At 37.7% G+C, this 27832-nt stretch overlaps 2 pseudogenes; one reads left to right on the forward strand and one right to left on the reverse strand.

Annotated features, from left to right (window-relative positions):
• Positions 1–27832, reverse strand: part of LOC106590577 (zinc finger protein 850-like) — a 76785-nt pseudogene that overhangs the window by 22129 nt on the left and 26824 nt on the right.
• LOC106590578 (zinc finger protein 239-like) lies at positions 579–12553 on the forward strand (annotated as a pseudogene).

Below are 27832 nucleotides of genomic sequence, written 5' to 3' on the forward strand. Positions count from 1 at the left end.
ATAAATGAAAAATAAACGTTTGGTTCCTCAACTGCGTTGCCCACTCCAGTCAGCAGATGGCGATGTGCGTCTTTTAGGTTCAGGCGATGCTGCCAGTGTGACGTATAATCTAGTGGACGGGACGCTCCTTCAACAACAACAGCTAGTTAGACACCTCGGTAGCTTTCTAGCAAACATAGCTACAACATTCACGCTCTTTACACTGTTTTGGTGTATATTAGTCGCTGTGTATTAAACACACTTCTGTCGTATGTACTTGTTGGCCCATTTAATTATATATTTACGTTGTTTGTCAGCTAGCTGGTTTGCTAAGTTAGCTTAGAACTAGGCTAGTCGCTAAAGCTAGCTAGCTAACATCCCCGACCATGAGTTCACTAAACTACTCTCCTCCTGATAAAGAAGAGGAGGTCTGCTGGACGGAGAAAGAAGCTCTTGTGAAAGAGGAGGAGGAAGAGAAAGATGTTACAATACAAAAACAAGTAGAGGGTGAGGCTGTTACCGTGAAAGAAGAAGAGAAAGACGTTACAGTGAAAGAAGAGGAAGACGCGTTCAGAGTGAAAGAGGAGGAGGATGTTACAGTAAAAGAAAAAGAGAAAGAGGAGGATGCAGTTTTTGGAGTGAAAGAGGAGGAGGGGGAGATGACTGTCACATTGGAGGAAGAAGAGGAGGTTGGAGATCTGTTTAACACCAGTAAGTACCGTCTCTGCAGTCGTTGAACCAATATGCAGTAAAGGGGTTCTACACTTTAATGTTGTTCTGTAGGAATGGCTGAAGCTACACTGTAACGTGTAGAACATCAAGAGTGGACCATCAACAAAACGTTAACAATTGATCAAATGCATCCAATGACAATGCCTGAAATACTGTAGTCCTCAATATCTCCTATTAGATTAGCCCAATATGTTCTCTTAAAGGGGCAATCAGCAGTTGTTACATCCATTTTGGGACTTATACATTAATGATATGTACCCATCTGTTTCTTGAATAAATCACTTATAAATGCCTCATGAGCTTAGTTCAACTGTCGTACCCCATCAGAACCCAAAATATAGGCTTTTATTTACTCCAATGTTTGTCAGTAAATATAAACAAACACTGTATATCCTCAAAACATGGTTAAAACTATAATGTTGATATCATGGATGGTTGCATTTCTCCAGCTCCATCCCTCAGCTTTTTACCGAAACGGGCAGGGAGTACGCTTTGTTATTGTTTCTACTGCTGATTGCTGCCCCCGTTACTCCTCAAGGTCCAAGGACTGTATGTTATTTTCAGAGGTAGACTGGCTCTGGCATCCAAAATCGTCAAATAATCCATCTAAATGTGAATAGATTCTCAATTGCGATACGTTAATCTAATTCATTGAGTCTCAAGCATTTGTAAAACATTTAACATTTTCATTTAATTCTTTAAAAAAAATCTAATTTAGAATAAGTAACGTAACAAAATGTGTAAAAAGGGAAGCGGTCTGAGCTTAATGATGCACTAGGGCCCCGACTAAAAAACATCTTGGGTCAACCAAGAGTCCTCTTTTCTTTCTACCAACTGATTGGGAGACATTTTACAACGTGTATTTTTCCATATTTTGACACACCCCATGTGTTTTAATAAAATCAACTATATGTACTGAACTGGACTGATGCTTTAAGCACGCTGTTTGATTAAATAATTAAGACACACAAATGACTCGAGGGAGCCAGAGATCAAGATAGCCTTACCATCAGAAAAAACCTCTTCCTCCTCCCGCTGCCGCTGGCCTTCATAAATGCTGATGTTATGCTGCTATAGTTTCTGGTAATAGACTACACCAGCAGTCGTTATGCTCCTATAGTTTCTGGTAATAGGCTACACCAGCAGTCGTTATGCTCCTATAGTTTCTGGTAGTAGACTACACCAGCAGTCGTTATGCTCCTATAGTTTCTGGTAATAGACTACACCAGCAGTCGTTATGCTCCTATAGTTTCTGGTAATAGACTACACCAGCAGTTGTTATGCTCCTATAGTTTCTGGTAATAGGCTACACCAGCAGTCGTTATGCTCCTATAGTTTCTGGTAATAGGCTACACCAGCAGTCGTTATGCTCCTATAGTTTCTGGTAATAGACTACACCAGCAGTCGTTATGCTCCTATAGTTTCTGGTAATAGACTACACCAGCAGTCGTTATGCTCCTATAGTTTCTGGTAATAGGCTACACCAGCAATCTTTATGCTCCTATAGTTTCTGGTAATAGGCTACACCAGCAATCGTTATGCTCCTATAGTTTCTGGTAATAGACTACACCAGCAGTCGTTATGCTCCTATAGTTTCTGGTAATAGGCTACACCAGCAGTCGTTATGCTCCTATAGTTTCTGGTAATAGGCTACACCAGCAGTCGTTATGCTCCTATAGTTTCTGGTAATAGGCTACACCAGCAGTCGTTATGCTCCTATAGTTTCTGGTAATAGACTACACCAGCAGTCGTTATGCTCCTATAGTTTCTGGTAATAGGCTACACCAGCAGTCGTTATGCTCCTATAGTTTCTGGTAATAGACTACACCAGCAGTCGTTATCCTCCTATAGTTTCTGGTAATAGGCTACACCAGCAGTTGTTATGCTCCTATAGTTTCTGGTAATAGGCTACACCAGCAGTCGTTATGCTCCTATAGTTTCTGGTAATAGGCTACACCAGCAGTCGTTATGCTCCTATAGTTTCTGGTAATAGGCTACACCAGCAGTCGTTATGCTCCTATAGTTTCTGGTAATAGACTACACCAGCAGTCGTTATCCTCCTATAGTTTCTGGTAATAGGCTACACCAGCAGTTGTTATGCTCCTATAGTTTCTGGTAATAGGCTACACCAGCAGTCGTTATGCTCCTATAGTTTCTGGTAATAGACTACACCAGCAGTCGTTATGCACCTATAGTTTCTGGTAATAGACTACAGTCGTTATGCTCCTATAGTTTCTGGTAATAGGCTACAGCAGCAGTCGTTATCCTCCTATAGTTTCTGGTAATAGACTACACCAGCAGTCGTTATGCTCCTATAGTTTCTGGTAATAGACTACACCAGCAGTCGTTATGCTCCTATAGTTTCTGGTAATAGGCTACACCAGCAGTCGTTATGCTCCTATAGTTTCTGGTAATAGGCTACACCAGCAGTCGTTATGCTCCTATAGTTTCTGGTAATAGGCTACACCAGCAGTCGTTATGCTCCTATAGTTTCTGGTAATAGACTACACCAGCAGTCGTTATGCTCCTATAGTTTCTGGTAATAGACTACACCAGCAGTCGTTATGCTCCTATAGTTTCTGGTAATAGGCTACACCAGCAATCTTTATGCTCCTATAGTTTCTGGTAATAGGCTACACCAGCAATCGTTATGCTCCTATAGTTTCTGGTTATAGACTACACCAGCAGTCGTTATGCTCCTATAGTTTCTGGTAATAGACTACACCAGCAGTCGTTATGCTCCTATAGTTTCTTGTAATAGGCTACACCAGCAGTCGTTATGCTCCTATAGTTTCTGGTAATAGACTACACCAGCAGTCGTTATGCTCCTATAGTTTCTGGTAATAGGCTACACCAGCAGTCGTTATGCTCCTATAGTTTCTGGTAATAGGCTACACCAGCAGTCGTTATGCTCCTATAGTTTCTGGTAATAGGCTACACCAGCCGTCGTTATCCTCCTATAGTTTCTGGTAATAGGCTACACCAGCAGTTGTTATGCTCCTATAGTTTCTGGTAATAGGCTACACCAGCAGTCGTTATGCTCCTATAGTTTCTGGTAATAGACTACACCAGCAGTCGTTATGCACCTATAGTTTCTGGTAATAGACTACAGTCGTTATGCTCCTATAGTTTCTGGTAATAGGCTACACCAGCAGTCGTTATGCTCCTATAGTTTCTGGTAATAGACTACACCAGCAGTCGTTATGCTCCTATAGTTTCTGGTAATAGACTACACCAGCAGTCGTTATGCTCCTATAGTTTCTGGTAATAGGCTACACCAGCAGTCGTTATGCTCCTATAGTTTCTGGTAATAGACTACACCAGCAGTCGTTATGCTCCTATAGTTTCTGGTAATAGACTACAGTCATTATGCTCCTATAGTTTCTGGTAATTGTAACGGCTGTCTTTAGAGAGAGTGGACCAAAATGCAGCGGAGTTAGTGTTCATCGTATATTTAATGATCAAACGGACACTATACAATACAAAACAATAAACAGACAACCAAAACAGTCCTGTCACGTTTAACACAAGAACAAGAACAATTACCCACACCACACAACGGAAACGTAGGCAACTTATGTGTGACTCCCAATCAACCACAACCCTCTACAGCTGTGCTTGATTGGAAGTCACACGGCCAAAATTAAATGAAACAATAAAACACTTACTCCCTTCTGCCACGTCCTGACCCAACTACACCCTCTACTGGTCAGGACGTGACAGTAATAGACTACACCAGCAGTCGTTATGCTCCTATAGTTTCTGGTAATAGACTACACCAGCAGTCGTTATGCTCCTATAGTTTCTGGTAATAAGCTACACCAGCAGTCGTTATGCTCCTATAGTTTCTGGTAATAGGCTACACCAGCAGTCGTTATGCTCCTATAGTTTCTGGTAATAGACTACACCAGCAGTCGTTATGCTCCTATAGTTTCTGGTAATAGACTACACCAGCAGTCGTTATGCTCCTATAGTTTCTGGTAATAGGCTACACCAGCAGTCGTTATGCTCCTATAGTTTCTGGTAATAGACTACACCAGCAGTCATTATGCTCCTATAGTTTCTGGTAATAGACTACACCAGCAGTCGTTATGCTCCTATAGTTTCTGGTAATAGGCTACACCAGCAGTCGTTATGCTCCTATAGTTTCTGGTAATAGACTACACCAGCAGTCGTTATGCTCCTATAGTTTCTGGTAATAGGCTACACCAGCAGTCGTTATGCTCCTATAGTTTCTGGTAATAGGCTACACCAGCAGTCGTTATGCTCCTATAGTTTCTGGTAATAGGCTACACCAGCAGTCGTTATGCTCCTATAGTTTCTGGTAATAGGCTACACCAGCAGTCGTTATGCTCCTATAGTTTCTGGTAATAGACTACACCAGCAGTCGTTATGCTCCTATAGTTTCTGGTAATAGACTACACCAGCAGTCGTTATGCTCCTATAGTTTCTGGTAATAGGCTACACCGGCAGTCGTTATGCTCCTATAGTTTATGGTAATAGGCTACACCAGCAGTCGTTATGCTCCTATAGTTTCTGGTAATAGGCTACACCAGCAGTCGTTATGCTCCTATAGTTTCTGGTAATAGGCTACACCAGCAGTCGTTATGCTCCTATAGTTTCTGGTAATAGGCAACACCAGCAGTCGTTATGCTCCTATAGTTTCTGGTAATAGGCTACACCAGCAGTCGTTATGCTCCTATAGTTTCTGGTAATAGACTACACCAGCAGTCGTTATGCTCCTATAGTTTCTGGTAATAGGCTACACCAGCAGTCGTTATGCTCCTATAGTTTCTGGTAATAGGCTACACCAGCAGTCGTTATGCTCCTATAGTTTCTGGTAATAGACTACACCAGCAGTCGTTATGCTCCTATAGTTTCTGGTAATAGGCTACACCAGCAGTCGTTATGCTCCTATAGTTTCTGGTAATAGGCTACACCAGCAGTCGTTATGCTCCTATAGTTTCTGGTAATAGACTACACCAGCAGTCGTTATGCTCCTATAGTTTCTGGTAATAGACTACACCAGCAGTCGTTATGCTCCTATAGTTTCTGGTAATAGGCTACACCATCAGTCGTTATGCTCCTATAGTTTCTGGTAATAGGCTACACCAGCAGTCGTTATGCTCCTATAGTTTCTGGTAATAGACTACAGTCATTATGCTCCTATAGTTTCTGGTAATTGTAACGGCTGTCTTTAGAGAGAGTGGACCAAAATGCAGCGGAGTTAGTGTTCATCGTATATTTAATGATCAAACGGACACTATACAATACAAAACAATAAACAGACAACCAAAACAGTCCTGTCACGTTTAACACAAGAACAAGAACAATTACCCACACCACACAACGGAAACGTAGGCAACTTATGTGTGACTCCCAATCAACCACAACCCTCTACAGCTGTGCTTGATTGGAAGTCACACGGCCAAAATTAAATGAAACAATAAAACACTTACTCCCTTTCTGCCACGTCCTGACCCAACTACACCCTCTACTGGTCAGGACGTGACAGTAATAGACTACACCAGCAGTCGTTATGCTCCTATAGTTTCTGGTAATAGACTACACCAGCAGTCGTTATGCTCCTATAGTTTCTGGTAATAAGCTACACCAGCAGTCGTTATGCTCCTATAGTTTCTGGTAATAGGCTACACCAGCAGTCGTTATGCTCCTATAGTTTCTGGTAATAGACTACACCAGCAGTCGTTATGCTCCTATAGTTTCTGGTAATAGACTACACCAGCAGTCGTTATGCTCCTATAGTTTCTGGTAATAGGCTACACCAGCAGTCGTTATGCTCCTATAGTTTCTGGTAATAGACTACACCAGCAGTCATTATGCTCCTATAGTTTCTGGTAATAGACTACACCAGCAGTCGTTATGCTCCTATAGTTTCTGGTAATAGGCTACACCAGCAGTCGTTATGCTCCTATAGTTTCTGGTAATAGACTACACCAGCAGTCGTTATGCTCCTATAGTTTCTGGTAATAGGCTACACCAGCAGTCGTTATGCTCCTATAGTTTCTGGTAATAGGCTACACCAGCAGTCGTTATGCTCCTATAGTTTCTGGTAATAGGCTACACCAGCAGTCGTTATGCTCCTATAGTTTCTGGTAATAGACTACACCAGCAGTCGTTATGCTCCTATAGTTTCTGGTAATAGACTACACCAGCAGTCGTTATGCTCCTATAGTTTCTGGTAATAGGCTACACCGGCAGTCGTTATGCTCCTATAGTTTATGGTAATAGGCTACACCAGCAGTCGTTATGCTCCTATAGTTTCTGGTAATAGGCTACACCAGCAGTCGTTATGCTCCTATAGTTTCTGGTAATAGACTACACCAGCAGTCGTTATGCTCCTATAGTTTCTGGTAATAGACTACACCAGCAGTCGTTATGCTCCTATAGTTTCTGGTAATAGGCTACACCATCAGTCGTTATGCTCCTATAGTTTCTGGTAGTAGACTACACCAGCAGTCGTTATGCTCCTATAGTTTCTGGTAATAGACTACACCAGCAGTCGTTATGCTCCTATAGTTTCTGGTAATAGACTACACCAGCAGTTGTTATGCTCCTATAGTTTCTGGTAATAGGCTACACCAGCAGTCGTTATGCTCCTATAGTTTCTGGTAATAGGCTACACCAGCAGTCGTTATGCTCCTATAGTTTCTGGTAATAGACTACACCAGCAGTCGTTATGCTCCTATAGTTTCTGGTAATAGACTACACCAGCAGTCGTTATGCTCCTATAGTTTCTGGTAATAGGCTACACCAGCAATCTTTATGCTCCTATAGTTTCTGGTAATAGGCTACACCAGCAATCGTTATGCTCCTATAGTTTCTGGTAATAGACTACACCAGCAGTCGTTATGCTCCTATAGTTTCTGGTAATAGGCTACACCAGCAGTCGTTATGCTCCTATAGTTTCTGGTAATAGGCTACACCAGCAGTCGTTATGCTCCTATAGTTTCTGGTAATAGGCTACACCAGCAGTCGTTATGCTCCTATAGTTTCTGGTAATAGACTACACCAGCAGTCGTTATGCTCCTATAGTTTCTGGTAATAGGCTACACCAGCAGTCGTTATGCTCCTATAGTTTCTGGTAATAGACTACACCAGCAGTCGTTATCCTCCTATAGTTTCTGGTAATAGGCTACACCAGTAGTCGTTATGCTCCTATAGTTTCTGGTAATAGGCTACACCAGCAGTCGTTATGCTCCTATAGTTTCTGGTAATAGGCTACACCAGCAGTCGTTATGCTCCTATAGTTTCTGGTAATAGACTACACCAGCAGTCGTTATGCTCCTATAGTTTCTGGTAATAGACTACACCAGCAGTCGTTATCCTCCTATAGTTTCTGGTAATAGACTACACCAGCAGTCGTTATGCTCCTATAGTTTCTGGTAATAGGCTACACCAGCAGTCGTTATGCTCCTATAGTTTCTGGTAATAGGCTACACCAGCAGTCGTTATGCTCCTATAGTTTCTGGTAATAGGCTACACCAGCAGTCGTTATGCTCCTATAGTTTCTGGTAATAGGCTACACCAGCAGTCGTTATGCTCCTATAGTTTCTGGTAATAGACTACACCAGCAGTCGTTATGCTCCTATAGTTTCTGGTAATAGACTACACCAGCAGTCGTTATGCTCCTATAGTTTCTGGTAATAGACTACACCAGCGGTCGTTATGCTCCTATAGTTTCTGGTAATAAGCTACACCAGCAGTCGTTATGCTCCTATAGTTTCTGGTAATAGGCTACACCAGCAGTCGTTATTCTGCTATAGTTTCTGGTAATAGGCTACACCAGCAGTCGTTATGCTCCTATAGTTTCTGGTAATAGGCTACACCAGCAGTCGTTATGCTCTTATAGTTTCTGGTAATAGGCTACACCAGCAGTCGTTATGCTCCTATAGTTTCTGGTAATAGGCTACACCAGCAGTCGTTATGCTCCTATAGTTTCTGGTAATAGACTACACCAGCAGTCGTTATGCTCCTATAGTTTCTGGTAATAGGCTACACCAGCAGTCGTTATGCTCCTATAGTTTCTGGTAATAGGCTACACCAGCAGTCGTTGTGCTCCTATAGTTTCTGGTAATAGGCTACACCAGCAGTCGTTATGCTCCTATAGTTTCTGGTAATAGACTACACCAGCAGTCGTTATGCTCCTATAGTTTCTGGTAATAGACTACACCATCAGTCATTATGCTCCTATAGTTTCTGGTAATAGGCTACACCAGCAGTCAGCAACCTTTTCCATTTGGTGCCAATTTATCTGACCATTTCTACTGATCTGGTGCCAGTTATGATTTTCATATTCACATTTTACTGGAACAGTTTCATTTAATTTATAATAGTAATAATAATTATAATATTCTTTGTATCTCAACATAATTATCTGTGGTTAATCTACATTCTATTTAAATGAAAATTATAAATAAACCTTTTTATTGCCATTGCTAGGTTTTTATTAAATAACCTACATAAAGCTAAAAACATTTAACATTGCAGCCTGCAGGTAGAAAATATCCTGATAAAAATAAATATCCTATAAATCACATTGGCTGCACATGGCCTGTCTACAACAAACCTGAAACATTGTATCAACTATCAACTGGGTCAGTGAAACTCTGATAGCAGCTTGCAACATTGTATAAAATATTCTGGGCCTTCAGTTTCCTGCTCCAGTGAGTTCTGGACAGACACAGCTGTAGGCTATTTGTGAAAGGGATAAGAAGTAATCAGGTATTTTATGATATTTCCACTGGATCAGAGCATTACATTTTTCCCTTTTATGCCGAGTGGTTATCGAAAGGGCGAGAGCTGGAAATATTTTACGAAAATACTTTGAGGAACTATTGTCATTTGCAATTGATTTTGATTAGACTTTGTTTACTTGCTGTTTGAGGTGAAGAAAAATTACTTTGAGAAGCTCCACAACTCATTAGTGGTGGTGCATTAAGACAATCAGACATCCCCAAATGGGCACATTTATAGGCCAACATTTGCACACAGGCCAGTTAGACTAGTCCTACTTCTATCAAATCAAAATGTATTTGTCACGTGCGCCAAATACAACAGGTGTTACATTGAAATGCTGACTTACAGGCTCTTACCAACAGTGCAATTTCTAAGTAAAAAAAATGCACTCAAACTACGTAACATTTAGTGTCTCCTTATATTACGCTGGAAAACAGTTTTCATGGGCACAGAAATCCTAAATCATTTCAGAGTTTGCTAAATCCAATGGTTCTAACCAAGAGTTACCTTAACTTTATTGACACCCAAATGGATACTGTCATTAATGTGGTTCTTCAATAATTACACATAATACTTAATACTGTAGCTGTTTAGTTACAGTCACATGTTCAACTATCATCAGCTGATCCAGGAAATCATTTTCTGAATGACAGTCACATGACAAACATCACGACATGCAACAACAACCAAAGTGCTTCTTCATTCATTACTCTGGTAAAGACAGTTATGCCGTGCTCCATGTTGGATCCAACATCCCTAACAAATTGATGTTTATAATGTGTTATTGTCTGCTTGATTTACTGTAGGGTCTCGTTAGTCTGTTTGGACACAGAGATACTTCGCTCATAATGTGTAGAGAAATGTTCCTTGATGGATAGGCTATTGTACAACACACAGAGCTATTTTCCTTTATTCAGGACATTTAGAATGACAACACATTACAGAATAGCCTCGTGGGATTATTCACAAAATTATCTGGTGATCAGGTTATGAAATGTCATGACAAAGACATTTTAGTTTCCATGTTTCACCTGAAATATTAAATGATTTATAGTCCTAGGTCTATGTTGTTGTTAGGTGAAGTTATGGGTCCTACAGTAGGTCTATGTTATTGTTAGGTGAAGTTATGGGTCCTTCATTAGGTCTATGTTGTTGTTAGGTGAAGTTATGGGTCCTACAGTAGGTCTATGTTGTTGTTAGGTGAAGTTATGGGTCCTACAGTAGGTCTATGTTGTTGTTAGGTGAAGTTATGGGTCCTACAGTAGGTCTATGTTATTGTTAGGTGAAGTTATGGGTCCTTCATTAGGTCTATGTTGTTGTTAGGTGAAGTTATGGGTCCTACAGTAGGTCTATGTTGTTGTTAGGAGAAGTTATGGGTCCTACAGTAGGTCTATGTTATAGTTATGGGTCCTACAGTAGGTCTATGTTATTGTTAGGTGACGTTATGGGTCCTACAGTAGGTCTATGTTATTGTTAGGTGAAGTTATGGGTCCTACAGTAGGTCTATGTTGTTGTTAGGTGAAGTTATGGGTCCTACAGTAGGTCTATGTTGTTTTTAGGTGAAGTTATGGGTCCTACAGTAGGTCTATGTTGTTGTTAGGAGAAGTTATGTTAAACACTTAGTGGACAAACACTCATTGTCAGGCTGATGGCAAAGCGCAATATTAGCAAACACAGAAAGGGGCCTACATTGGAGACCAAAAGTCATCTGGCACACTGCTTAGGATTTCAACAACTTTAATAAACTTATTTCTAGCCTACAATCATCGATGTTACTACTAATGTGAAAACAAGACAAAATATGATTATTGTTGCACAATTGTCAAATTTAGCAGGACAGTTGTTGTACAACTTCGCTCTTGGCATCACCTTTTACTGTGGATTTCTGCTGTTGTGGGCCTTTAACCATCTGTATGACTTTGTTGTTCACACAGGAGAGAGACGTGACTATCTTGCATCCTCTGGGGAGCTTCAACAACGTCATGGGAAGAGTCTCTCCAGTTCAGAACACCTCAAGAAACAGCAGCAGAGACCCACAGGGAAGAAATCTCACCACTGCTCTCACTGTGGGAAAAGTTGCAAATCTTCATCAGAACTTAAAATACACCTGAGAATTCACACAGGAGAGAAACCTTTTGTCTGTGATCAATGTGGGAAGAGTTTTACTCGGCAACAAACTCTGAAATCACACCAGAGAATACACACTGGAGAGAAACCATATAGCTGTAATCAATGTGGGAAAAGTTTTACTACATCTAGCTATATAACTATACACCAGAGAACACACACAGGAGAGAAACCATATAACTGTAATCAATGTGGTAATAGTTTTACTACATCTAGCTATCTAACTATTCACCAGAGAACACACACAGGAGAGAAACCTTATAGCTGTGATCAATGTGGGAAGAGTTTTACTCAGCCAGACAGCCTGATATTACACCAGAGAACACACACAGGAGAGAAACCATATAGCTGTATTCAATGTGGGAAGAGTTTTTCTACATCTAGCATTCTCACTATACACCAGAGAACACATACAGGAGAGAAACCATATAGCTGTATTCAATGTGGGAAGAGTTTTTCTACATCTAGCGTTCTCACTATACACCAGCGAACACATACAGGAGAGAAACCATATAGCTGTAATCAATGTGGGAAGAGTTTTTGTCAGCTAAACAGCCTGCTAGTACACCAGCGGACACACACAGGAGAGAAACCTTATGGCTGTGATCAATGTGGAAAGAGATTTGGTACATCTGGCTGTCTGAAGACACACCAGAGAACACACACAGGAGATAAACCTTATAGCTGTGATCAATGTGCGAGGAGTTTTTCTTCATCTAGCTATCTCACTATACACCAGAGAATACACACAGGAGAGAAACCTCATGGCTGTGATCAATGAGGGAAGAAATACTCTGATAAAAGATCTCTGATTAAAAATACATGAAGGAGTTGTTTCATGATATCAATGAAATAATGTCACAATGTAGAATGTTTTAACATTGTAAAAGGATTATTAGCCTCAGAGGAAAGATCCAGGCTCTGAATTGAGAGAGAACTATTTATGAGATTTAACAAAAAGTGACTAACAAAAAAAGTTGTTACACTTACCACATTGGCGACCCACTTGAATCAAAATGCAACACTTCAAAATGTAGCTAGCTGTTTTCTACAAATTGTCCTCTAACCAGGGATGTACACATTATTCCCAGATTCCGTGTGGTTTTTGAGCTGTTAGTTTTAACAGGACGTGCAACCTCATCTCCTGTCGTACAATTGATTTCAACATGATATCGATGAGTGATGACAAATAAGTGTTGTGTTCCTTTGTTTAGTGACCCCTACATTTAAATGCATCACTACAAAATGTAGTTGACTGTCTTCTGCAGGTTGTCTTCTAACCAGTGAGGGAAAATATATCTCCCATTTCCATGTGTTTTTTTAGTTGTGTTAGTTTCAACATCACGTACAACCTGATTTCCCCCCTAATCGATATCAGTGATTTATTGCTACTTGTCAAAACAACAGCGTTTTTGGTGCTTGTGCAGTTTATAAGGAGCTTGTTTAAAAAATACAAGTAATATGATTATTGTGGCAGATGTTTGTGTATATAGTACATTTTATGTTTAGGTTTTCAATACATCACAAACTGTTTCTGCATATTGGTTATTGATTTAGATACTTTAAAACTGTTTTGACATTGGGGCTATCCCATCTAGCAAAATGTCATTGAAAAGAATACTATGCCCGACGGCCAATAATCAATTTGTCTATAATCAATTTTATTAACAATCCTACATCACTCCAGTATTTCTTTACAACATTCAAATGCTAATTGTCTTTATTCCACTACTGAAGAAGCAAGACTCAAATCACCTCATATTTCAAACATTCAGCCTGACAAAAGATACATGTTTTATTATTCCATGCCTCACCCTTAAGTTAATTATTGCCAATACATATTAACAAAGGGGTGTACATTTGGTTTTGATATGTAATATTTACAATTCATGTCAGTTGTTCAACTGCAATGTGTCTTCGGTGCACAGATTGGTCTAGCTGGTTAGCACGTCTAGCTCGTTAGCACGTTTAGCACGTCTAGCTCGTTAGCACGTCTAGCTCGTTAGCACGTCTAGCTCGTTAGCACGTCTAGCTCGTTAGCACGTAGGACGCACTGATTGGTGTCACCTCGTTAGTCAGTATGTGTTACACCTGTGCTGGCTTGTCCATCTCGTTAGTGGGAAGGTGTTTCACCTGAGCTGGTCCAGGTTCTATTTAAGAGTGTCTGGCCCAGTGCTCCAGTTGTCTTGATACATGTGGAGAGTCAACACCTTTAGTTGCGCCACCTTTTTGGTTTACTTCCTGTCTTTAAGTTTGGTGTGGGTTTTTCTTTTGTTTTCCTCTTCTTGGTCAGATTTAGTGGGTCTCATGGTGGGTGTCTTTTAGGTCCCAGTTGTTGTTACTAGTCAACTTTCAGTGCCCCACCTGTTTAGTTGTGCTGGTTGTCAGTGACTCTGTTAGTTCCCTCTTTTATGTAAGGGACATTTCTGGTTTTCTTGATGGGGGTAACAACAAACAAGCGTCTATTTTGGGATGTTGCATCCGTTTCTTTAATATTTTAATCAATGGATTTTCCTTAGAATGCTCATTAGTCTTTCAGTTGTTCCTGTGTTTTTTTTTATCCTCTGATGTTTGTAAAATAAATATTTGTTCATTTTCTTTTTCTGTGAAGCCATTGTGTTGCATCCATGTCTGAAATGTGCTGTATAAATAAAGCTTGATTTGGTTTGAACATATTGTAAAACAAATTACCCAATGACCGACCAATCAACAAATATGTGCAAAAGCAACATGTATCTTGGTATGAAAAACAGTATAAATTCAGTATATCTCCCACTATTTCAAAATGGTGCATGTTATGTAAGTTTAGTATCACTTTTCAACCAACCCAGTTCATTTGTTGAATTTAACAATACATCAAAAGGATTCAATTACTGTAAACTGAAACAAACAAATGGATCAACCAGATCAATCCCACTTTTCCAGCCTGCTGAAGGCGTGGTGGAGTGGTAAACACCACCCCCGGCTCTACCAGGGGCTTGAGGTTGTCTCCCACAGCTCTGATTATGTCATGTTCTGTGGCCTTGCTGTTCCATTTATTGGCTGCCCCTGCAACACAGAAAGAAACACATTTAAACACTCAGGGCTGGTTTCACAAACAAGGCTTAAGCTTAGTCCCAGACTAAAATGTTTGTTTGAGCTGTCTTAGATCAAAGTGAATTGCACAGAGTTATCTTAAAATAGTGGTCGATTTAGCCTGTTCTGGACTAATCAAAGCCGATTGCAAGAGGGAGGATTAGAGCTACTCCAGGACTAAATGGAAGATTAAATGAATCTTTCAAAGAGGCAGGTTTAACTTCTGCTTAGTGCTGTTTGTGAGGGAGCCTGGACTATGTGGAATGTCTAAATGAAGACCAACATGCACTACAGAGGCCAGACCAGTACTTGTGGATAGGAGGAATCCATTACATTACTTTGAGGCCGCTTTCGTATGTACAAAGAAAATGCATTGGAGCACTGGGCCAGAAACTCTTAAATAGAACCTGGACCAGCTCAGGTGAAACACCTTCCCACATATCTCTGCTTGAGCCTAGACTTTCCTCTCTGTCTCAAAGAGGAAGGCCTTCACCCAATTCTCTCCAAGTTCTGATCACTGTGAGCTTTTTGGCATCTGGAATCTTTCATTGTGAAATGGGTGATTTGTGTCAGTGCCAGTGAAGCAACTGTGTGTTTAATAGTTCACAAAGTCTGCAGGAGTAGTCTTTACATCTAGTTTCCTGATGCTGCTGGCCAAGCCAACTATAAAGTCTGCAGGAGGAGTCTTTACATCTAGTTTCCTGATGCTGCTGGTCAAGCCAACTATAAAGTCTGCAGGAGGATGCTTTACATCGAGTTTCCTGATGCTGCTGGCCAAGCCAACTATAAAGTCTGCAGGAGGAGTCTTTACATCTAGTTTCCTGATGCTGCTGGTCAAGCCAACTATAAAGTCTGCAGGAGGAGTCTTTACATCTAGTTTCCTGATGCTGCTGGTCAAGCCAACTATAAAGTCTGCAGGAGGAGTCTTTACATCTAGTTTCCTGATGCTGCTGGCCAAGCCAACTATAAAGTCTGCAGGAGGAGTCTTTACATCTAGTTTCCTGATGCTGCTGGTCAAGCCAACTATACAGTCTGCAGGAGGAGTCTTTACATCTAGTTTCCTGATGCTGCTGGTCAAGCCAACTATAAAGTCTGCAGGAGGAGTCTTTACATCTAGTTTCCTGATGCTGCTGGTCAAGCCAACTATAAAGTCTGCATGAGGAGTCTTTACATCTAGTTTCCTGATGCTGCTGGCCAAGCCAACTATAAAGTCTGCAGGAGGAGTCTTTACATCTAGTTTCCTGATGCTGCTGGCCAAGCCAACTATAAAGGGCAATATGAATATCTGAATATGGGCAGTTCCCAGGAGTGATTGGCTGGTTAGATAGATGTCATGTTCACATCAAGTTTCCATCAGCTCCTGATGCTGAGGAGTACCGTAACCATAACAACTGGTTTTACATCAACTACTGATGCTGAGGAGTACCGTAACCATAACAACTGGTTTAACATCAACTCCTGATGCTGAGGAGTACCGTAACCATAACAACTGGTTTGCCATCAACTCCTGATGCTGAGGAGTACCGTAACCATAACAACTGGTTTGCCATCAACTCCTGATGCTGAGGAGTACCGTAACCATAACAACTGGTTTACCATCAACTCCTGATGCTGAGGAGTACCGTAACCATAACAACTGGTTGTCCATCAACTCCTGATGCTGAGGAGTACCGTAACCATAACAACTGGTTTACCATCGACTCCTGATGCTGAGGAGTACCGTAACCATAACAACTGGTTTACCATCAACTCCTGATGCTGAGGAGTACCGTAACCATAACAACTGGTTTACCATCAACTCCTGATGCTGAGGAGTACCGTAACCATAACAACTGGTTTACCATCAACTCCTGATGCTGAGAATTACTGTAACCATAACAACTGGTTTACCATCAACTCCTGATGCTGTGGAGTACCGTAACCATAACAACTGGTTTTCCATCAATGTTCAGGGTGGATGAACTCCTCATTTATAGTTGTCAAACATTGTTGCCCGTTGGAAAGGTGCAACTCAGGATGGAAGGATTTCCCTCAACTCTTCATTGGTCTCAGTTTCAGAGAGGACAACATAGTGGACTACTACCTGGTGACAGTGGATATTAGGGTGAGAAACATGGTCTACTAATAGTTACTACATAGTAATATGGTCTACTAATAGTTACTACATAGAAACATGGTCTACTAATAGTTACTACATAGTAACATGGTCTACTAATAGTTACTACATAGTAATATGGTCTACTAATAGTTACTACATAGAAACATGGTCTACTAATAGTTACTACATAGTAACATGGTCTACTAATAGTTACTACATAGTAACATGGTCTACTAATAGTTACTACATGGTAACATGGTCTACTAATAGTTACTACTAATAGTTACTACATGGTAACATGGTCTACTAATAGTTACTACTAATAGTTACTACATAGTAACATGGTCCACTACTAGTTACTACATAGTAACATGGTCTATTAATAGTTACTACATAGTAACATGGTCTACTAATAGTTACTACATGGTAACATGGTCTACTAATAGTTACTACTAATAGTTACTACATAGTAACATGGTCTACTACTAGTTACTACATAGTAACATGGTCTACTAATAGTTACTACATAGTAACATGGTCTACTAATAGTTACTACATAGTAACATGGTCTACTAATAGTTACTACATAGTAACATGGTCTACTAATAGTTACTACATAGTAACATGGTCTACTAATAGTTACTACATAGTAACATGGTCTACTAATAGTTACTACATAGTAACATGGTCTACTAATAGTTACTACATAGTAACATGGTCTACTAATAGTTACTACATAGTAACATGGTCTGCTAATAGTTACTACATAGTAACATGGTCTGCTAATAGTTACTACATAGTAACATGGTCTACTAATAGTTACTACATAGTAATATGGTCTACTAATAGTTACTACATAGTAACATGGTCTACTACTAGTTACTACATAGTAACATGGTCTACTAATAGTTACTACATAGTAACATGGTCTACTACTAGTTACTACATAGTAATATGGTCTACTAATAGTTACTACATAGTAACATGGTCTACTAATAGTTACAACATAGTAATATGGTCTAGTAATATGGTCTACTAATAGTTACTACATAGTAATATGGTCTAGTAATATGGTCTACTAATAGTTACTACATAGTAATATGGTCTACTAATAGTTACTACATAGTAACATGGTCTACTAATAGTTACTACATAGTAACATGGTCTACTAATAGTTACTACATGGTAACATGGTCTACTAATAGTTACTACTAATAGTTACTACATGGTAACATGGTCTACTAATAGTTACTACTAATAGTTACTACATAGTAACATGGTCTACTACTAATTACTACATAGTAACATGGTCTACTAATAGTTACTACATAGTAACATGGTCTACTAATAGTTACTACACGGTAACATGGTCTACCTATAGTTACTACATGGTAACATGGTCTACTAATAGTTACTACTAATAGTTACTACATAGTAACATGGTCTACTACTAGTTACTACATAGTAACATGGTCTACTAATAGTTACTACATAGTAACATGGTCTACTAATAGTTACTACATAGTAACATGGTCTACTAATAGTTACTACATAGTAACATGGTCTACTAATAGTTACTACATAGTAACATGGTCTGCTAATAGTTACAACATAGTAACATGGTCTGCTAATAGTTACAACATAGTAACATGGTCTACTAATAGTTACTACATAGTAACATGGTCTACTAATAGTTACTACATAGTAACATGGTCTGCTAATAGTTACAACATAGTAACATGGTCTGCTAATAGTTACTACATAGTAACATGGTCTACTAATAGTTACTACATAGTAACATGGTCTACTAATAGTTACTACATAGTAACATGGTCTACTAATAGTTACTACATAGTAACATGGTCTACTAATAGTTACTACATAGTAACATGGTCTACTAATAGTTACTACATAGTAACATGGTCTGCTAATAGTTACTACATAGTAACATGGTCTACTAATAGTTACTACATAGTAATATGGTCTACTAATAGTTACTACATAGTAACATGGTCTACTACTAGTTACTACATAGTAACATGGTCTACTAATAGTTACTACATAGTAACATGGTCTACTACTAGTTACTACATAGTAACATGGTCTACTAATAGTTACAACATAGTAATATGGTCTACTAATAGTTACTACATAGTAATATGGTCTAGTAATATGGTCTACTAATAGTTACTACATAGTAACATGGTCTACTAATAGTTACTACATAGTAACATGGTCTACTAATAGTTACTACATAGTAACATGGTCTACTAATAGTTACTACATAGTAACATGGTCTACTAATAGTTACTACATAGTAACATGGTCTACTAATAATTACTACATAGTAACATGGTCTACTAATAGTTACTACATAGTAACATGGTCTACTAATAGTTACTACATAGTAACATGGTCTACTAATAGTTACTACATAGTAACATGGTCTGCTAATAGTTACAACATAGTAACATGGTCTGCTAATAGTTACAACATAGTAACATGGTCTACTAATAGTTACTACATAGTAACATGGTCTACTAATAGTTACTACATAGTAACATGGTCTGCTAATAGTTACAACATAGTAACATGGTCTGCTAATAGTTACTACATAGTAACATGGTCTACTAATAGTTACTACATAGTAACATGGTCTACTAATAGTTACTACATAGTAACATGGTTTACTAATAGTTACTACATAGTAACCTGGTCTACTAATAGTTACTACATAGTAATATGGTCTAGTAATATGGTATACTAATAGTTACTACATAGTAACATGGTCTACTAATAGTTACTACATAGTAACCTGGTCTACTAATAGTTACTACATAGTAATATGGTCTAGTAATATGGTATACTAATATGGTCTACTAATAGTTACTACATAGTAACATGGTCTACTAATAGTTACTACATAGTAATATGGTCTACTAATAGTTACTACATAGTAACATGGTTTACTAATAGTTACTACATAGTAACATGGTCTACTAATAGTTACTACATAGTAATATGGTCTACTAATAGTTACTACATAGTAACATGGTCTACTAATAGTTACTACATAGTAACATGGTCTACTAATAGTTACTACATAGTAACATGTTTTACTAATAGTTACTACATAGTAGCATGGTGTACTAATAGTTACTACATAGTAATATGGTCTACTAATAGTTACTACATAGTAACATGGTCTACTAATAGTTACTACATAGTAACATGGTCTACTAATAGTTACTACATAGTAATATGGTCTAGTAATATGGTCTACTAATAGTTACTACATAGTAACATGGTCTACTAATAGTTACTACATAGTAATATGGTCTACTAATAGTTACTACATAGTAACATGGTTTACTAATAGTTACTACATAGTAACATGGTTTACTAATAGTTACTACATAGTAACCTGGTCTACTAATAGTTACTACATAGTAATATGGTCTAGTAATATGGTATACTAATAGTTACTACATAGTAATATGGTCTACTAATAGTTACTACATAGTAACATGGTCTACTAATAGTTACTACATAGTAACATGGTCTACTAATAGTTACTACATAGTAACATGGTCTACTAATAGTTACTACATATTAATATGGTCTAGTAATATGGGCTACTAATAGTTACTACATAGTAACATGGTCTACTAATAGTTACTACATAGTAACATGGTCTACTAATAGTTACTACATAGTAACATGGTCTACTAATAGTTACTACATAGTAACATGGTCTACTAATAGTTACTACATAGTAATATGGTCTATTAATAGTTACTACATAGTAACATGGTCTAGTAATAGTTACTACATAGTAACATGGTCTACTAATAGTTACAACATAGTAACATGGTCTACTACTAGTTACTACATAGTAATATGCTCTACTAATAGTTACTACATAGTAACATGGTCTACTAATAGTTACTACATAGTAACATGGTCTACTAATAGTTACTACATAGTAACATGGTCTGCTAATAGTTACAACATAGTAACATGGTCTACTAATAGTTACTACATAGTAACATGGTCTGCTAATAGTTACTACATAGTAACATGGTCTGCTAATAGTTACAACATAGTAACATGGTCTACTAATAGTTACTACATAGTAACATGGTCTACTAATAGTTACTACATAGTAACATGGTTTACTAATAGTTACTACATAGTAACCTGGTCTACTAATAGTTACTACATAGTAATATGGTCTAGTAATATGGTATACTAATAGTTACTACATAGTAATATGGTCTACTAATAGTTACTACATAGTAACATGGTCTACTAATAGTTACTACATAGTAATATGGTTCTACTAATAGTTACTACATAGTAACATGGTTTACTAATAGTTACTACATAGTAACATGGTCTACTAATAGTTACTACATAGCAATATGGTCTAGTAATATGGTCTACTAATAGTTACTACATAGTAATATGGTCTACTAATAGTTACTACATAGTAACATGGTCTACTAATAGTTACTACATAGTAATATGGTCTACTAATAGTTACTACATAGTAACATGGTTTACTAATAGTTACTACATAGCAACTTGGTCTACTAATAGTTACTACATAGTAATATGGTCTAGTAATATGGTCTACTAATAGTTACTACATAGTAATATGGTCTAGTAATATGGTCTACTAATAGTTACTACATAGTAACATGGTCTACTAATAGTTACTACATAGTAACATGGTCTACTAATAGTTACTACATAGTAACATGGTCTGCTAATAGTTACTACATAGTAACATGGTCTACTAATAGTTACTACATAGTAACATGGTCTACTAATAGTTACTACATAGTAACATGGTCTACTAATAGTTACTACATAGTAACATGGTCTACTAATAGTAACATGGTCTACTAATAGTTACTACATAGTAACATGGTCTACTAATAGTTACTACATAGTAACATGTTTTACTAATAGTTACTACATAGTAGCATGGTGTACTAATAGTTACTACATAGTAATATGGTCTAGTAATATGGTCTACTAATAGTTACTACATAGTAACATGGTCTACTAATAGTTACTACATAGTAACATGGTCTACTAATAGTTACTACATAGTAATATGGTCTACTAATAGTTACTACATAATAACATGGTTTACTAATAGTTACTACATAGTAACCTGGTCTACTAATAGTTACTACATAGTAATATGGTCTAGTAATATGGTATACTAATAGTTACTACATAGTAATATGGTCTACTAATAGTTACTACATAGTAACATGGTCTACTAATAGTTACTACATAGTAACATGGTCTACTAATAGTTACTACATATTAATATGGTCTAGTAATATGGGCTACTAATAGTTACTACATAGTAACATGGTCTACTAATAGTTACTACATAGTAATATGGTCTACTAATAGTTACTACATAGTAATATGGTCTACTAATAGTTACAACATAGTAACATGGTCTAGTAATATGGTCTACTAATAGTTACTACATGGTAACATGGTCTACTAATAGTTACTACTAATAGTTACTACATAGTAACATGGTCTACTACTAGTTACTACATAGTAACATGGTCTACTAATAGTTACTACATAGTAACATGGTCTACTAATAGTTACTACATAGTAACATGGTCTACTAACAGTTACTACATAGTAATATGGTCTACTAATAGTTACTACATAGTAACATGGTCTACTAATAGTTACTACATAGTAACATGGTCTACTAATAGTTACTACGTAGTAATATGGTCTACTAATAGTTACTACATAGTAATATGGTCTACTAATAGTTACTACATAGTAACATGGTCTACTAATAGTTACTACATAGTAACATGGTCTACTAATAGTTACTACATAGTAACATGGTCTACTAATAGTTACTACATAGTAATATGGTCTATTAATAGTTACTACATAGTAACATGGTCTAGTAATAGTTACTACATAGTAACATGGTCTACTAATAGTTACTACATATTAATATGGTCTAGTAATATGGGCTACTAATAGTTACTACATAGTAACATGGTCTACTAATAGTTACTACATAGTAACATGGTCTACTAATAGTTACTACATAGTAACATGGTCTACTAATAGTAACATGGTCTACTAATAGTTACTACATAGTAACATGGTCTACTAATAGTTACTACATAGTAACATGTTTTACTAATAGTTACTACATAGTAGCATGGTGTACTAATAGTTACTACATAGTAATATGGTCTAGTAATATGGTCTACTAATAGTTACTACATAGTAACATGGTCTACTAATAGTTACTACATAGTAACATGGTCTACTAATAGTTACTACATAGTAATATGGTCTACTAATAGTTACTACATAATAACATGGTTTACTAATAGTTACTACATAGTAACCTGGTCTACTAATAGTTACTACATAGTAATATGGTCTAGTAATATGGTATACTAATAGTTACTACATAGTAATATGGTCTACTAATAGTTACTACATAGTAACATGGTCTACTAATAGTTACTACATAGTAACATGGTCTACTAATAGTTACTACATATTAATATGGTCTAGTAATATGGGCTACTAATAGTTACTACATAGTAACATGGTCTACTAATAGTTACTACATAGTAACATGGTCTACTAATAGTTACTACATAGTAATATGGTCTACTAATAGTTACTACATAGTAATATGGTCTACTAATAGTTACAACATAGTAACATGGTCTAGTAATATGGTCTACTAATAGTTACTACATGGTAACATGGTCTACTAATAGTTACTACTAATAGTTACTACATAGTAACATGGTCTACTACTAGTTACTACATAGTAACATGGTCTACTAATAGTTACTACATAGTAACATGGTCTACTAATAGTTACTACATAGTAACATGGTCTACTAACAGTTACTACATAGTAATATGGTCTACTAATAGTTACTACATAGTAACATGGTCTACTAATAGTTACTACATAGTAACATGGTCTACTAATAGTTACTACGTAGTAATATGGTCTACTAATAGTTACTACATAGTAATATGGTCTACTAATAGTTACTACATAGTAACATGGTCTACTAATAGTTACTACATAGTAACATGGTCTACTAATAGTTACTACATAGTAACATGGTCTACTAATAGTTACTACATAGTAATATGGTCTATTAATAGTTACTACATAGTAACATGGTCTAGTAATAGTTACTACATAGTAACATGGTCTACTAATAGTTACTACATAGTAATATGGTCTACTAATAGTTACTACATAGTAACATGGTCTACTAATAGTTACTACATAGTAACATGGTCTACTAATAGTTATTACATAGTAACATGGTCTACTAATAGTTACTACATAGTAACATGGTCTACTAATAGTTACTACATAGTAACATGGTCTACTAACAGTTACTACATAGTAACATGGTCTACTAATAGTTACTACGTAGTAACATGGTCTACTAATAGTTACTACGTAGTAATATGGTCTACTAATAGTTACTACGTAGTAATCTGGTCTACTAATAGTTACTACATAGTAATATGGTCTACTAATAGTTACTACGTAGTAATATGGTCTACTAATAGTTACTACATAGTAATATGGTCTACTAATAGTTACTACATAGTAACATGGTCTACTAATAGTTACTACATAGTAATCTGGTCTACTAATAGTTACTACATAGTAACATGGTCTACTAATAGTTACTACGTAGTAATATGGTCTACTAATAGTTACTACATAGTAATATGGTCTACTAATAGTTACTACATAGTAACATGGTCTACTAATAGTTACTACATAGTAATATGGTCTACTAATAGTTACGACGTAGTAATATGGTCTACTAATAGTTACTACATAGTAATATGGTCTACTAATAGTTACTACATAGTAATCTGGTCTACTAATAGTTACTACATAGTAACATGGTCTACTAATAGTTACTACATAGTAATCTGGTCAGAGTCACTTTTTATTCACTCCAGACATAAATCCCACAACAGCTGAGCAGCAAAGATACAACAGAGCTCATATCCACACGAGAGGGATGGTCCAACGTATGTTTGGACTATGGAAAAATCGATTCCAGTGTGCAATACATTTGGTTTCAAGCCAAGAAGTTGCTGCAAGGTGATCATTGCTACAGCTGTTCTGCACAACTACCTGAAGCAGCATGACTGTCCTGATCCTCCCATGATCAGCATCAAGCAGATGTACCCATGACTGTCCTGATCCTCCCATGATCAGCATCAAGCAGATGTACCCATGGCTGTCCTGATCTTCCCATGATCAGCATCAAGCAGATGTACCCATGACTGTCCTGATCCTCCCATGATCAGCATCAAGCAGATGTACCCATGGCTGTCCTGATCCTCCCATGATCAGCATCAAGCAGATGCTGTACCCATGACATGACTGAACCCACCCATGACTGAAGCAGATGTACCCGTGGTTGAGGAAGATGTGGCTCAGTTGGTAGAGCATGGTGTTTGCAACGCCAGGGTTGTGGGTTCGATTCCCACGGGGGACCAGTACAAAAAATAATAATAATAATAATAATAAAAAAAGCATGAATGTATGCATTCACTACTGTAAGTCGCTTTGGATAAGAGTGTCTGCTAAATGACTAAAATGTAAAAATGACTGAGGCAGATGTGTCCGTGACGGAGGCAGATGTGCTCATGACTGAGGCAGTCAATGACCAACGAGGACTTGCACACGGAGTTGCTTCACATTGCAGCACTTCAACTAGATGAGATGCATTTAAATATGGAATGTATTCATTATGGATTATTTTTGCTTTGATAATGTTTGTTCTGTACAAAATTCAAATAGTGTGGAGCAAAATTTAATGAGTGACTAAACCAAGGCTGGTTTAAAATGTAGTTTGTGGTGATTAAAATAGTCTCTCTCATGAATATCCAAATGACAAAACATTTATATTTTTTACATATCATATTGTTGACCATGGCTGGTCATCACTATTGTCTCATTTTTAGGATCATACCTCTCTCTTCCAACTTCATATCCAATTCAACCTGTTCACATTCCACCCTCACTGTGTACTGGCTCTTCCAACCTGTTCACATTACACCCTCACTGTGTACTGGCTCTTCCAACCTTTTCACATTACACCCTCACTGTGTACTGGCTCTTCCAACCTGTTCGCATTACACCCTCACTGTGTACTGGCTCTTCCAACCTGTTCACATTCCACCCTCACTGTGTACTGGCTCTTCCAACCTGTTCACATTCCACCCTCACCCTGTACTGGCTCTTCCAACCTGTTCACATTCCACCCTCACTGTGTACTGGCTCTTCCAACCTGTTCACGTTACACCCTCACTGTGTACTGGCTCTTCAAACCTGTTGGTCATCATCTGGTATACCATCCAGAGGTTGGTCATCATCTGGTATACCATCCAGAGGTTGGTCATCATCTGGTATACCATCCAGAGGTTGGTCATCGTCTGGTATACCATCCAGTGGTTGGTCATCGTCTGGTATACCATCCAGTGGTTGTTCATCGTCTGGTATACCATCCAGAGGTTGGTCATCGTCTGGTATACCATTCAGAGGTTGGTCGTCGTCTGGTATACCATCCAGAGGTTGGTCGTCGTCTGGTATACCTTCCAGAGGTCGGTCATCGTCTGGTATACCATCCAGAGGTTGGTCATCATCTGGTATACCATCCAGAGGTTGGTCATCATCTGGTATACCATCCAGAGGTTGGTCATCGTCTGGTATACCTTCCAGAGGTTGGTCATCATCTGGTATACCATCCAGAGGTTGGTCATCATCTGGTATACCATCCAGAGGTTGGTCATCGTCTGGTATACCTTCCAGAGGTTGGTCATCGTCTGGTATACCGTCCAGAGGTTGGTCATCATCTGGTATACCATCCAGAGGTTGCTGCTGCTCTATTATTCCAGACAGGAAGTCACTCAATTCATCAGTGTTGTGTTGTTTTGGTGGTCCACCACCAGTAGTAAATCTCTCTCTTCTGATCTCTGCTTTCTCTCTTTTTAAAGACAGTTTAAGGTTATTCCACAGAGTCTATAAAAGGCAGATATCATTTAATAATAAAAGTGATGTCACAAAAATATGAATATGAGAAATGTGTAATCCTGATAATAATGCAGATATCTCACCTCCTGTTGTTGTTTCTTCTTGTAATCCTGATAATAATGCAGATATCTCACCTCCAGTTGTTGTTTCTTCTTGTAATCCTGATAATAATGCAGATATCTCACCTGAAGTTGTTGTACTCTTCTTGTAATCCTGATAATAATGCAGATATCTCACCTGAAGTTGTTGTTTCTTCTTGTAATCCTGATAATAATGCAGATATCTCACCTCTAGTTGTTGTTTCTTCTTGTAATCCTGATAATGCAGATATCTCACCTCTAGTTGTTGTTTCTTCTTGTAATCCTGATAATAATGCAGATATCTCACCTGAAGTTGTTGTTTCTTCTTGTAATCCTGATAATAATGCAGATATCTCACCTGAAGTTGTTGTTTCTTCTTGTAATCCTGATAATAATGCAGATATCTCACCTCTAGTTGTTGTTTCTTCTTGTAATCCTGATAATAATGCAGATATCTCACCTCTAGTTGTTTCTTCTTGTAATCCTGATAATAATGCAGATATTTCACCTCTAGTTGTTGTTTCTTCTTGTAATCCTGATAATAATGCAGATATCTCACCTCTAGTTGTTGTTTCTTCATGTAATCCTGATAATAATGCAGATATCTCACCTCTAGTTGTTGTTTCTTCTTGTAATCCTGATAATAATGCAGATATCTCACCTCTAGTTGTTGTTTCTTCTTGTAATCCTGATAATAATGCAGATATCTCACCTCTAGTTGTTGTTTCTTCTTGTAATCCTGATAATAATGCAGGTATCTCACCTCTAGTTGTTGTTTCTTCTTGTAATCCTGATAATAATGCAGATATCTCACCTCCAGTTGTTGTTTCTTCTTGTAATCCTGATAATAATGCAGATATCTCA

Source organism: Salmo salar, chromosome ssa02 (genome assembly GCF_905237065.1).
Source record: "Salmo salar chromosome ssa02, Ssal_v3.1, whole genome shotgun sequence".
In the NCBI taxonomy this organism is placed as follows: Eukaryota; Metazoa; Chordata; class Actinopteri; order Salmoniformes; family Salmonidae; genus Salmo; species Salmo salar.